The following is an 11,772-nucleotide window of genomic DNA, read 5'->3' as shown; positions in this document are numbered from 1 at the left end:
GTCTTACTTTTTTCACGTGCATCTTGTAAATACCCAAGTGCGCTTTTCTTTTTAGGTAGTGATGAGGCATCCTCGCACGTGGCTATCTATACTACTGTGTTTTCTTAACAAAGGTAAAAGTTTTACGTCGTTAGATAGAATCTTATAGAGATGTGAGACTTTGTCATACAGTTCCCGACAGTCGTTTAATGAACAAAGAAGAGCATATGGACTATCAGACCACTTCTGTGATTGGATTGAAGAGTTCCTAGATAACAGAACGCAGCATGTCATTCTCAATGGAGAGAAGTCTTCCGATGCAAGAGTGATTTCAGGTGTGCCGCAAGGAAGTGTCGTAGGACCGTTGCTTTTCACAATATACATAAATGACCTTGTGGATGACATCGGAAGTTCGCTGAGGCTTTTTGCGGATGATGCTGTGGTATATCGAGAGGTTGTAACAATGGAAAATTGTACTGAAATGCAGGGGGATCTGCAGCGAATTGACGCATGGTGTAGGGAAAGGCAATTGAATCTCAATCTAGACAAGTGTAATGTGCTGCGAATACATAGAAAGAAAGATCCCATATCATTTAGCTACAAAATAGCGGGTCAGCAACTGGAAGCAGTTGCATAAATTATCTGGGAGTACACATTAGAAGTGATTTAAAATGGAATGATCATATAAAGTTGATTGTCGGTAAATCAGATGCCAGACTGAGATACATTGGAAGAATCCTAAGGAAATGCAATCCGAAAACAAAGGAAGTAGGTTACAGTACGCTTGTACGCTTGAATACTGCTCAGCAGTGTGGGATCCGTACCAGACAGGGTTGATAGAAGAGATAGATCCAACGGAGAGCAGCGCGCTTCGATACAGGATCATTTAATAATCGCGAAAGCGTTACGGAGATGATAGATAAACACCAGTGGAAGACTCTGCAGGAGAGACGCTCTATAGCTCGGTACGGGCTTTTGTTGAAGTTTCGAGAACATACCTTCACCGAGGAGTCAAGCAGTATTTTTCTCCCTCCTACGTATATCTCGCGAAGAGACCATGAGGATAAAATCAGAGAGATTAGAGCCCACACAGAAGCATACCGACAGTCTTTCTTTCCATGTACTATACGAGACTGGAATGGAAGGGAGAACCGATAGAGGTACTCAAGGAACCCTCCGCCACACACCGTCAGGTGGTTTGCGGAGTATGGATGTAGATGTAGATGTACCGTAAACTCAACTGCAGAAGGCAATTCAGATGACGCTGATGAGGAAGGTGAGGGATGCGAGAGCAGTGGGCGGGCGAGCTATGCTTCGTGCTCTGCCGCACGCCGCGACCCCTGCCGTACCTCACGTCGGCTGACAGCTGGCGCTCACTACGGCCGCAGATGACGCGTCTGCTGAGGCAATCTGTTCCATGCATCATGCTGCTGTCAGAGCCTAAAGTGCATTGAACACGGCGTGATTCAGCGCGCGTGCCTGGTGAGCTAGCGGAGGGCCTCCGTGAGCTCATAAAGGGAAGTGGACTATCGCGCCACCTCGCATACAGAAGCGTTACTGCTCTTCACTGTTAACGCTACTTTACCATTCCTTGGGTTACAAAACGCTGTGCAGTAATTGCTTATACAGGGTGTTTCAAAAAGGTACGGCCAAACTTTCGGGAAACAATCCTCACATACAAAAAAAGAAAGTATTTTATTGCTTCCCTTCAAATCACGTTAATCATGGAATGGAAACACACAGCAACAGAACGTACCAGCGTGACTTCAAACACTTTGTTACAGGACATGTTCAAAATGTCCGCCGTTAGCGAGGATACATGCATCCACCCTCCGTCGCATGGAATCCCTGATGCGCTGATGCAGCCCTGGAGAATGGCATATTGTATCACAGCCGTCTACAATACGAGCACGAAGAGTCTCTACATTTGGTACCGGGGTTGCGTAGACAAGAGCTTTCAAATGCTCCCATAAATGAAAGTCAAGAGGGTTGAGGTCAGGAGAGCGTGGAGGCCATGGAATTTATCCGCCTCTACCAATCCATTGGTCGCCGAATCTGTTGTTGAGAAGCGTACGAACACTTCGACTGGAATGTGCAGGATCTCCATCGTGCATGAACCACATGTTGTGTCGTACTTGTAAAGGCACATGTTCTAGCAGCACAGGTAGAGTATCCCGTATGAAATCTTGATAACGTGCTCCATTGAGCGTAGGTGGAAGAACATGGGGCTCAATCAAGACATCACCAACAATGCCTGCCCAGACGTTCACAGAAAATCTGTGTTGATGACGTGACTGCACAGTTGCGTGCGGATGCTTGTCAGCCCACACATGTTGATTGTGAAAATTTACAATTTGATCACGTTGGAATGAAGCCTCATCCGTAAAGACAACATTTGCACTGAAATGAGGGTTCAAACATTGTTGGATGAACCATTCGCAGAAGTGTACCCGTGGAGGCCAATCAGCTCCTTATAGTGCCTGCACACGCTGGACATAGTACGGAGACAACTGGTTCTCCCGCAGCAGTCTCCATACAGTGACGTGGTCAACGTTACCTTGTACAGCAGCAACTTCTCTGACGCTGACATTAGGGTTATCGTCAACTGCACGAAGAATTGCCTCGTCCATTGCAGGTGTCCTCGTCGTTCTAGGTCTTCCCCAATCGCGAGTCACAGGCTGGAATGTTCCGTGCGCCCTAAGACGCCGATCAATTGCTTCGAACGTCTTCCTGTCGGGACGCCTTCGTTCTGGAAATCTGTCTCGATACAAACGTACCGCGCCACGGCTATTGCCCCGTGCTAATCCATACATCAAATGGGTATCTGCCAACTCCGCATTTGTAAACATTGCACTGACTGCAAAACCACGTTCGTGATGAACACAAACCTGTTGATGCTACGTACTGATGTGCTTGATGCTAGTACTGTAGAGCAATGAGTCGCATGTCAACACAAGCACTGAAGTCAACATTACCTTCCTTCAATAGGGCCAACTGGCGGTTAATCGAGGAAGTACAGTACATACTGACGAAAATAAAATGAGCTCTAACATGGAAATTAAGCGTTTCCGGACACATGTCCACATAACATCTTTTCTTTATTTGTGTGTGAGGAATGTTTCCTGAAAGTTTGGCCGTACCATTTTGTAACACCCTGTATAAGAAATAGTATGCAGACGGCACTGAACAACCAGTTGTGTAACTGGGTAACCTCTTTTGATGCTAGTCAATTGTTAGGATGAGCATTACTGCAAAGGGCATTTGATTCTAATGCATTATGTCAGGGTGAAAATAACCAAATAAATTACTTTTTCTCTCTTAACAACATGTGGGCAGGGTGGGTTCTTCCTTGGCTCGGGTATGAGGTAGAATGAAACAGCATTTTTACATAAGATAACTTTTATTGAAAGATTTGGACAAATGTTTCCTTACTGCATTGTTCTGACTGGGAGAGCGGCAGCTGTGTCGTTTGCGAAGCCTTCTGCTGTGTGAGCGGCGGCGTCTGATTACACCTGGCGGTGTATATCTCGTATTGCTGTTTCGCCCCCTTGACTGGAGACGCGCAGCGTGGGGTGGACCGTTTAATTATTCAGAGCGAAGTCGTGAACCGGATGGTGATACCTTGGATGTGGCGTCCGTGTGTTTCTCTTCTCTATGCGGCCGCGTGTGTCAGTGTTGTGCGTCGACCAGCAGAGCGGCGCGGCGGGGGAAGGCCAATGTACCGGACTCGAACAACGGACTCCAGCTTGCCAGTCTTCGGCTGTCAGATCTTCATCACCAGCTCACAGGTGACTGCTGATGTGAGGCCGTCTCCTTCCCGTCCTCACGAGTCACCCGGGTACGTAAAAAAATGGTTCAAATGGCTCTGAACACTATGGGACTCAACTGCTGAGGTCATTAGTCCCCTAGAACTTAGAACTAGTTAAACCTAACTAACCTGAGGACATCACAAACATCCATGCCCGAGGCAGGATTCGAACCTGCGACCGTAGCGGTCTTGCGGTTCCAAACTGCAGCGCCTTTAACCGCACGGCCACCCGGGTACGTAAAAATCAGTCTTCAAATACCTTCTGACTTCTGTCTTCTGGCGGCAAAGCTGCTGCTTGCTATTCCATTACAGCGGCAGACTTGGTGCTTCTGTGTACGATGTAGTCTCTTGCTGCATGACAGTCTTCAGCACCGACTGAACTGTACTGGAACTGATCTCGAACCGGAACTGAACTGAAACTACTGTCGTGCCCACTGCGTCTCGCGTATTCATTTACTTCAGTTCTGTCACGTTGAAAAGCTTCTCGAAGAATCTTCTTAACGTCGGTCATTGGCTCTCGGAATGTAGGCGAGGGCCTTTGATCACATGTGAGAATTGAGAAACACGTGAGCCGGTCAGGCGATGCCCTGACGGCTGAATCGACAGCTTCCGCTTATGTGGGGAGGGCGATGGCTTCTCCTGAACGTGCTGACTTGCAAGCGCCGGTCGTTGCCTCTGCTGCTCTGCCCACTGTTTGCCATTGTGTAACTCTTCTAAACTAAACTAAGTTTTTCATTTATTTTCTAATTTCTATTTCACTTCGCAATGATTTCACTAATTTATTTAGCTATCTTAAGTACCACTCAACAGTAGTATGAGCTGTCATAGATGTTGCACGTAAAAAGGCATAGCATCAGTTAAACCTTAACAATTGTTACCGCGTATTTCTTAAGGCGGTTATCAGTTAATATCTAAGCTACTTCACATGTTCGATACATTCATTAATTCCTATTGATTTTATTCCACAAAAACGTTCTTGGTCTCAAGATAAAAAGGAGTTACAGATGCTGACCTCTCGTGGTTACTGATTTAAGTCAGTGAGAAAGGCTGAAAATTTATGCTGTACTGGGTATTGAACCCGGGTCTCCAGCTTGTAAGGCAGATGCTATAATCATTTTATTTTTTGTGCAGGCGGCCGCGTCGGGATGGAGGTCATACGACAGCTGTTGGAGTTGATCGTTGAATATCTCACTCAGTGTTTTTGTTATTACAGACTGCATCCAGCTCTCTGACCGAACACGCTGAGCTACAGTGCCGGCAACCACTGCGCCATCCGGACACAGTGGTCACTGCAGATGCTCGGACTACCCTAGCACGCCTCCCGCCAGACGCATATTCTCGACTTACACCACACACTAGTGATTTAGTGCCCCTTGCTGATTATCCTCATTACTCCTGGCATTTCTCCGATACCCGTACGAGTTCGAGCCTACAGTGCATCCACCCTGAAGATATCATTGTCCATCTTCGCCTTGATTATATATATGTAGTGTCTTTTCTTTCGGACATGGCTGAAAGAATAGACACCATTTTGATCCTGCAGGGACTATGAATTAAGATACAAAGGAATGACTGTAATTAGTTTGTACTTTAATACATAAGAGTGCTGGATCAAAATCAAAATACTCGTCGTCTTGTCAGTTTCTGGAAATGAGTCTTAAAGGACGGCGAGGGTGGCATGAGCGCAAACTAGCATCAGAATTAAAGTTCTTATTCTTTTATAAACCTATAATACAACAGGAAACCATTTGCAGTATTTCTGTGTTAATCAGGAAATTATTAATCTTTCGTCTCCAAAAGGACAGGAGAATATCAGAAGTTATTTCAGTCGACGAACCAAAATTCATCAGTATTTATTGCACCAAAAGAAATGTCCGCACTAGAAATATAAAGAAACAGCTAACTATAAAAGATTATAAAAGAACACTTTACAAAAAGCGCAGTAGAAATGGAAGCCAGTCAGTCACGACAGAGAAGACATCTGCTGCAGATGATAGTCAACCCTTGCCGGTGTCAGGCTTCATCTACCGCCTCTGACCGGCCCCACTTTATGGACGTCCCTTTGGGCATTTCCAGCAGGTTGAGAATGGCGGATTCCGCTGGGAAGGCTCTGTCAACTCGAAGGATGTGGCCAGATTACTGTAGCCCCTTCTTCCCTAGTATTCGGCCAATGTGTGAGGGAAAGTAAGTTGCCGGATTGCGCTCGCGCAGTTTCCTCCTTTATAAGCCTACAAACGTAAGATGGAGCAGGTGATTATCCGCTCTATCTAACCCACTACGTCATAAGAAGGAACTGCCGAATTACAAAGGTCCTTCAAAGCGCGCCTCATGAAGCGCTGAGGACTCAGTGCGCAGACATTTCCAGGGTTGTTTATTTCCCACAAGTTGCGTTAACACTAATTAGAATGCAAATGTAAGTTACTGATAACAGTAACAGAAGTAACGTACATGGACAGATCCCACGTAAATATCTGCACACTATTCAAGGGTTTTGATTGCTGTTAGCTGCATTGGCGCATTGATATGAATCAGTGGTACCTGGAGAAAATTTGTGTCAGACTGAGACTCGAACACTGATGTGCCGCTTAACGCGAGCAGTTGCCCCAGCCGCCTCGGCCATCCGAGCACGCTCCACAGCCGACCCAAATTCGCAACCCGATAGTGTAACGTTACCTGCCCGTGAACCCCTCACTCCCCATTTCGGACTCCTTCAAGAGACCATACTTCTTGTGCATCCGCACGGTAGGAGTGGATCCTTTGTCGTCGCTCCTTATGCTCTGCACTGCTAAAGGGGAATTTGGTTTTTGGTCATCCTGTACGGCAAATGTAGTTTTCTCCCGGATAAGGAAAGTTCGTCCACTACGGGCGGTGCTCAGTTTCCAGCTTACACACCGGCTACACCTCCGCAGTGCTTACCACCCAGTTCTCTTACGTGAGTAGACAAAATAACTTCACATAGCACGTGTTTACACAGTGTTTCAGAAGTGATGATCAATATTCAGAGATATGACAAGAATGATCATTCGGAACAAAAAGGTCAATTAAACATGTGCTCTAAAATGCATTGTTTAAGAGATGTGAGCAATTCTTGATCTTCGATACTGTGAAACAAATTTCTTCTACTACAAGCTCTTTACTTTCCATATTTTGGGAAGCGGTAGTGTGGACCAAAACAAGAAAAACATGTTTAGTAAATATGTGCTCTAAAATGCGTACCTTAAGAATATTTCTTCGGTTACACGTAGAACCACTCTTCTGATGTTTAACACTATTTTTTTCTTCAATAGGAATTATCACGGAAAGGAAAATCTGCCCAATTGTCACTGTTACAACAACAGTGATTTTCATACACGTGCTGATTAGCTGATGAGCGTCCGTAAATATGATGGCACCGTTTAATGTTCAAAAGTTTAATTTAGTTCCAAATTACTTTCTTGAAAAACTTAATCACACCTAAAACCAAATAATGACATAAAAATCATCAAGTTACACTTCTGATTCGTCACAGGCACGTCTCCTACGTTCTAGCCCATAACTTTCTGCTCTCTCTCTCTCTCTCTGTCTCCAATAGTCCAGTCCCTATGACCTCTCGATAGCAACCAGCCAAACGTTCCACGTCTTCGTCCGGTGCTGCCCACCAGGGACAAAAACAAGAGTCATCTGCGCGACATAGGAACACCTTGTTCCGTTTCAAGCTATGCGGTCAGCAGAGTACATTTGGCGAGCTCATGGAGGCTTGTACTTAGAGCAGAAAGGTCCTCTGTATACGAGTAGTTAAGTCCAGTACAAGAAGGAGCCATGTACTGGTCACAAGGGAAATTAATATCATTGTAGGCCAGAAAAGTAACATTTAAATTTAATATTAAGTCGCTGTGCAAGTGCTCATGGTAAAATCCCATAGCTACTGTCATTCTCTAACTGTGTGCAGGTAATAGGTAGAACAGAAATTTGTTTCAAAACAGAAGTAAATGACAGTAAGAGGTGTATGCTCGGTAAGGAATATGTACCGAAACCATAATTTGGAGACCATAAGTGCCGACGAAGGTGGCCCTAAGTAACCGAACATTGCTATCGTTTACTTTCAGAGGGAACTTGCCAGCACTTCGATACTGGATGCCAGTACCTGTTTGCTAATACACCGAGCAAACCCACCTCTACTTTACAGAGAAGAAATCCTCAGGACATGGAAAGAGGATTACGCCGCCGTTCGGGTATCTTGATTTAGGTTTCTGGTTGTTTCCTTCATGACTTGAAGGAGAATGCATTGTCCAGTACGGCGTAGTGCTCTTGTAGGTTGTGAAAATGCGCTCAAACCTCCTTTCTCTTCGTGCTGTCGGTGAAAGATCGAACCATTCAACAACTGGCGGAGGTATGTCCTCCATAGATGTCTAACTGGTCCTTCATAAGCAGCACCTCCTCCTAAAAGCTATGCATTCTCGCTGCAACCACTGATCTCTATTTTGTGTTGTCCTCTTAATGTTTGATGATTTTGATATTTCTTATCTTCAGTATTATGAATATTGCTCATCAAATATCGATTCTTCTAGTTCTAAAATAATGTTTTCTTCCTCTTCTATGTTTCACAATTTTTCTGTCAAATTTTCTGTCATATGCTGGCAAAGTACTTGTATACCTGAAGAATGGAATATGGCGCAGATATACAGAAGCTGTAAGAAAAAAATGGACTGACTGTCGGAATTGGTTCAAATGGCTCTGAGCACTATGGGACTTAACATCTATGGTCATCAGTCCCCTATAACTTAGAACTACTTAAACCTAACTAACCTAAGGACAGCACACAACACCCAGCCATCACGAGGCAGAGAAAATCCCTGACCCCGGCTGTCGGAATTACGATGGTATTAGTCTTCTTAATACATGGTAGAAATTTTTGACAAAACAGCTATCGCATATCGCTGAAACTATGTTATTAGACGCACAACTCGAAAGCCCATGCTCAAGTGTATCGTCACTGTAACACAACTCATAGAAAATCATTGTGAATTCCGTTTACCAACTTTTCTTGTCTTCATTGGCTACGAAAAGGCGTTTTATAAAGTAAATGGAAAAGTACTATGAGACATTTTAAGAAACATGGGGTTGCTGTCTCATCTGGTAAGAGTTGTACAAGGTTTATGTACAGGACACGGAAAAACAATTTGACCAAAGTGTATTTCAGAAAGACGGCATCAAACGGAGGAACCTGATTATTGGAACTAGAGGTCGCAGCTGTATGTTTACTCGCGCTACATGCGCCAACATCACGGCGGATGTCTGACTGTCTTCAAGTCTGAAACTTGTCTTTGTTGGTAGATGTGCTCAAAGCGCAGTCTACTCTCTCCCGGTAGGTGATACTGACGTGCAGTGCACAACGTTGGTTTTAAGTACCCTTTCATTGTATTCAGTAGATACAGTGGTCCGACTGGACTAGGTGCCAAAGAGTGAGCGAGTGTTGAGAAGCAGCAACATGGAATACGGTTTAACATGGAATAAGCTGAGGGACATACACTTGGCCTACGACGTTGTTCATGGCAATGCAAAGGCGGGTCGTGGAATGTCTCAGAAAAATACTGCGGTGTCAATTGACCGACGTACGAGGGAGACAGGATAGTTGTAGAACTAGCGTAGGCTACAGCAGACTGTCAGAAGTACGCGTAGACTACAGCAGTTCTGCTAACAGTTTTGGTCTGTTTTGATCGTAAGATGTGTTGCGTACCGATCCGGCGCTACATTTTGAACACTTTGTTCGCGTATTCGATCAGTTTCTTACTATAAGATTCCCCTAGAAGTCGGAAGCGTTGAACCGTCTAGGAACTGAGTCAAGACATAAAAAGTGTCGCGTAAGCTTCTGAACACACTTGTTCTACATAGATATTCTCCTGTCCGTTACTTAAATAAACAGAATTTATAGCAAAATTTAAACCGTCAAAATTTAATTCAGATTTTATTCGAAAATTATTGATTTGCGACGAGAAACAGAGAGATGTTGTGGTACAAGTAAAAAACAATACAAATTTATCATACAGCGCTAGAAAAAACAATTTCCTAAAAAAAAGGCAAAATTGAAAAGATCGCCAAACAAAAGCGTACCAAACATGTCCTCAATACTACGTCGATCGTATATAAAATATGCCGGCCGGGGTGGCCGAGCGGTTCTATGCGCTTCTGTCTGGAACCGCGCGACCGCTGCGGTCGCAGGTTCGAATCCTGCCTCGGGCGTGGATGTGTGTGATGTCCTTAGGTTAGTTACGTTTATGTAGTTCTAAGTTCTAGGGACTGATGACCTTAGCTGTTAAGTCCCATAGCGCTCAGAGCCATTTGGACCATTTTTGTATATAAAATATGTTTCTGTTATTCGTAAACAACTTTCACACTTCTCAATAATAACACGAATCTCTTGCCTTTGGTCACGACGAAGAATGCTCTGTTGAGTACAAAAAACATTAATAATATGGATTGTTTTATGTTTGTCAATATAAACGGTACTTCCATCAAAAGTAATTGCTTTGCTTTGATGAAAACACTTAAGTTACGCTATCAACTGATTTTTGTTACTTATAAAATGCATTTTATATTTTGTAGGGATGCAGAATACGCATGAACTAACAGTGAACGATGTGCAGTTTTGATTATGTGCAAAACAAAGAGAAGTCGTGATTCCCAGTTTCTCTCTCACACATTCGTTTACCATTCTTTCTCTACCAATGCTACCAGTACTAATGGTAATCCCACCATTTACCATGTCGTTTACGTATTATACCAAAACGACCGAATCGTAGTTTTGATAGAGCCCAACCGTAAGCATAATACAAGCTGGAGACGCACTGTTCGTGGAGGAGGAGGATATTAGTGTTTAACGTCCCGTCGACAACGAGGTCATTAGAGACGGAGCGCAAGCTCGGATGAGGGAAGGATGGGGAAGGAAATCGGCCGTGCCCTTTCAAAGGAACCATCCCGGCATTTGCGTGAAGCGATGTAGGGAAATCACGGAAAACCTAAATCAGGATGGCCGGAGACGGGATTGAACCGTCGTCCTCCCGAATGCGAGTCCAGTGTGCTAACCACTGCGCCACCTCGTTCGGTGCACTGTTCGTACAGTTGAGTTTGATGAAGATGTGTTACATCTTACAGAACAAGATACAGGGATGAGTACCAGACGAACCGTTCATGAACTTGGCGTGCTTTGGCGTCACATCTGGAAGGGAAGGTCGTTCATGAGAATGTTCTACATCCTTTCCTGCGACGAAGGTACAACCTGTGGTTTCGGACGACTTCCCTGCGCGTCTGGAATTCGGGAACCCTCATACAACGTACGTCCTGGTCATCAAGAACGATTCCAGTGTATACATGTGAGCAGGAAACGTGAATGACTAGCTCATTAGCCCTGACATGTCGAATGCTCACTCATACCTTGTGATTTTGCGACACGTATTTCTTGCGCTCCTGGAGGAGATAGCACTTGGAGTGAGGCAGAACCTTTGTTTCCAATGACGACGCCACTCGTAATTTCACACATGTTGTCCGAAATCACGTAACCAGGACATTTGCCAACAGATGGATCAGACGTGGTGGACCAACGCTGTGGCTTCCACGTTTGCCAGACTTGACATCACTGTATTTTTTTGCTCTGGGGTACCACGAAAGACAGCGCGTGTGCCACACCAGTTGAGGATGAACAGGACTTGATGGCTCTCATTATGGCAGCAACAGAAGTGACTCAGAGTACTCCTGGTGTATTTCAGAGAACGCGCCAGCGTGAAAACGGTGGTCAGTCTGCACATTCGCTACGACATACGCATATTAATTAAGTAGTGGGAAGTCTATGTACAGGAGCATACTTATTTTTCTTTTATTTTGACCTTTATAGGCATGGATGTGTGTGATGTCCTTAGGTTTAAGTAGTTCTAAGTTCTAGGGGACTGACGACATCCGACGTTAAGTCCCACAGTGCTCAGAGCCATTTGAACCTTTATAGGACATGAAAC

Source organism: Schistocerca americana, chromosome 3 (assembly GCF_021461395.2).
Source record: "Schistocerca americana isolate TAMUIC-IGC-003095 chromosome 3, iqSchAmer2.1, whole genome shotgun sequence".
In the NCBI taxonomy this organism is placed as follows: Eukaryota; Metazoa; Arthropoda; class Insecta; order Orthoptera; family Acrididae; genus Schistocerca; species Schistocerca americana.
This window is presented reverse-complemented; position numbering follows the sequence as displayed.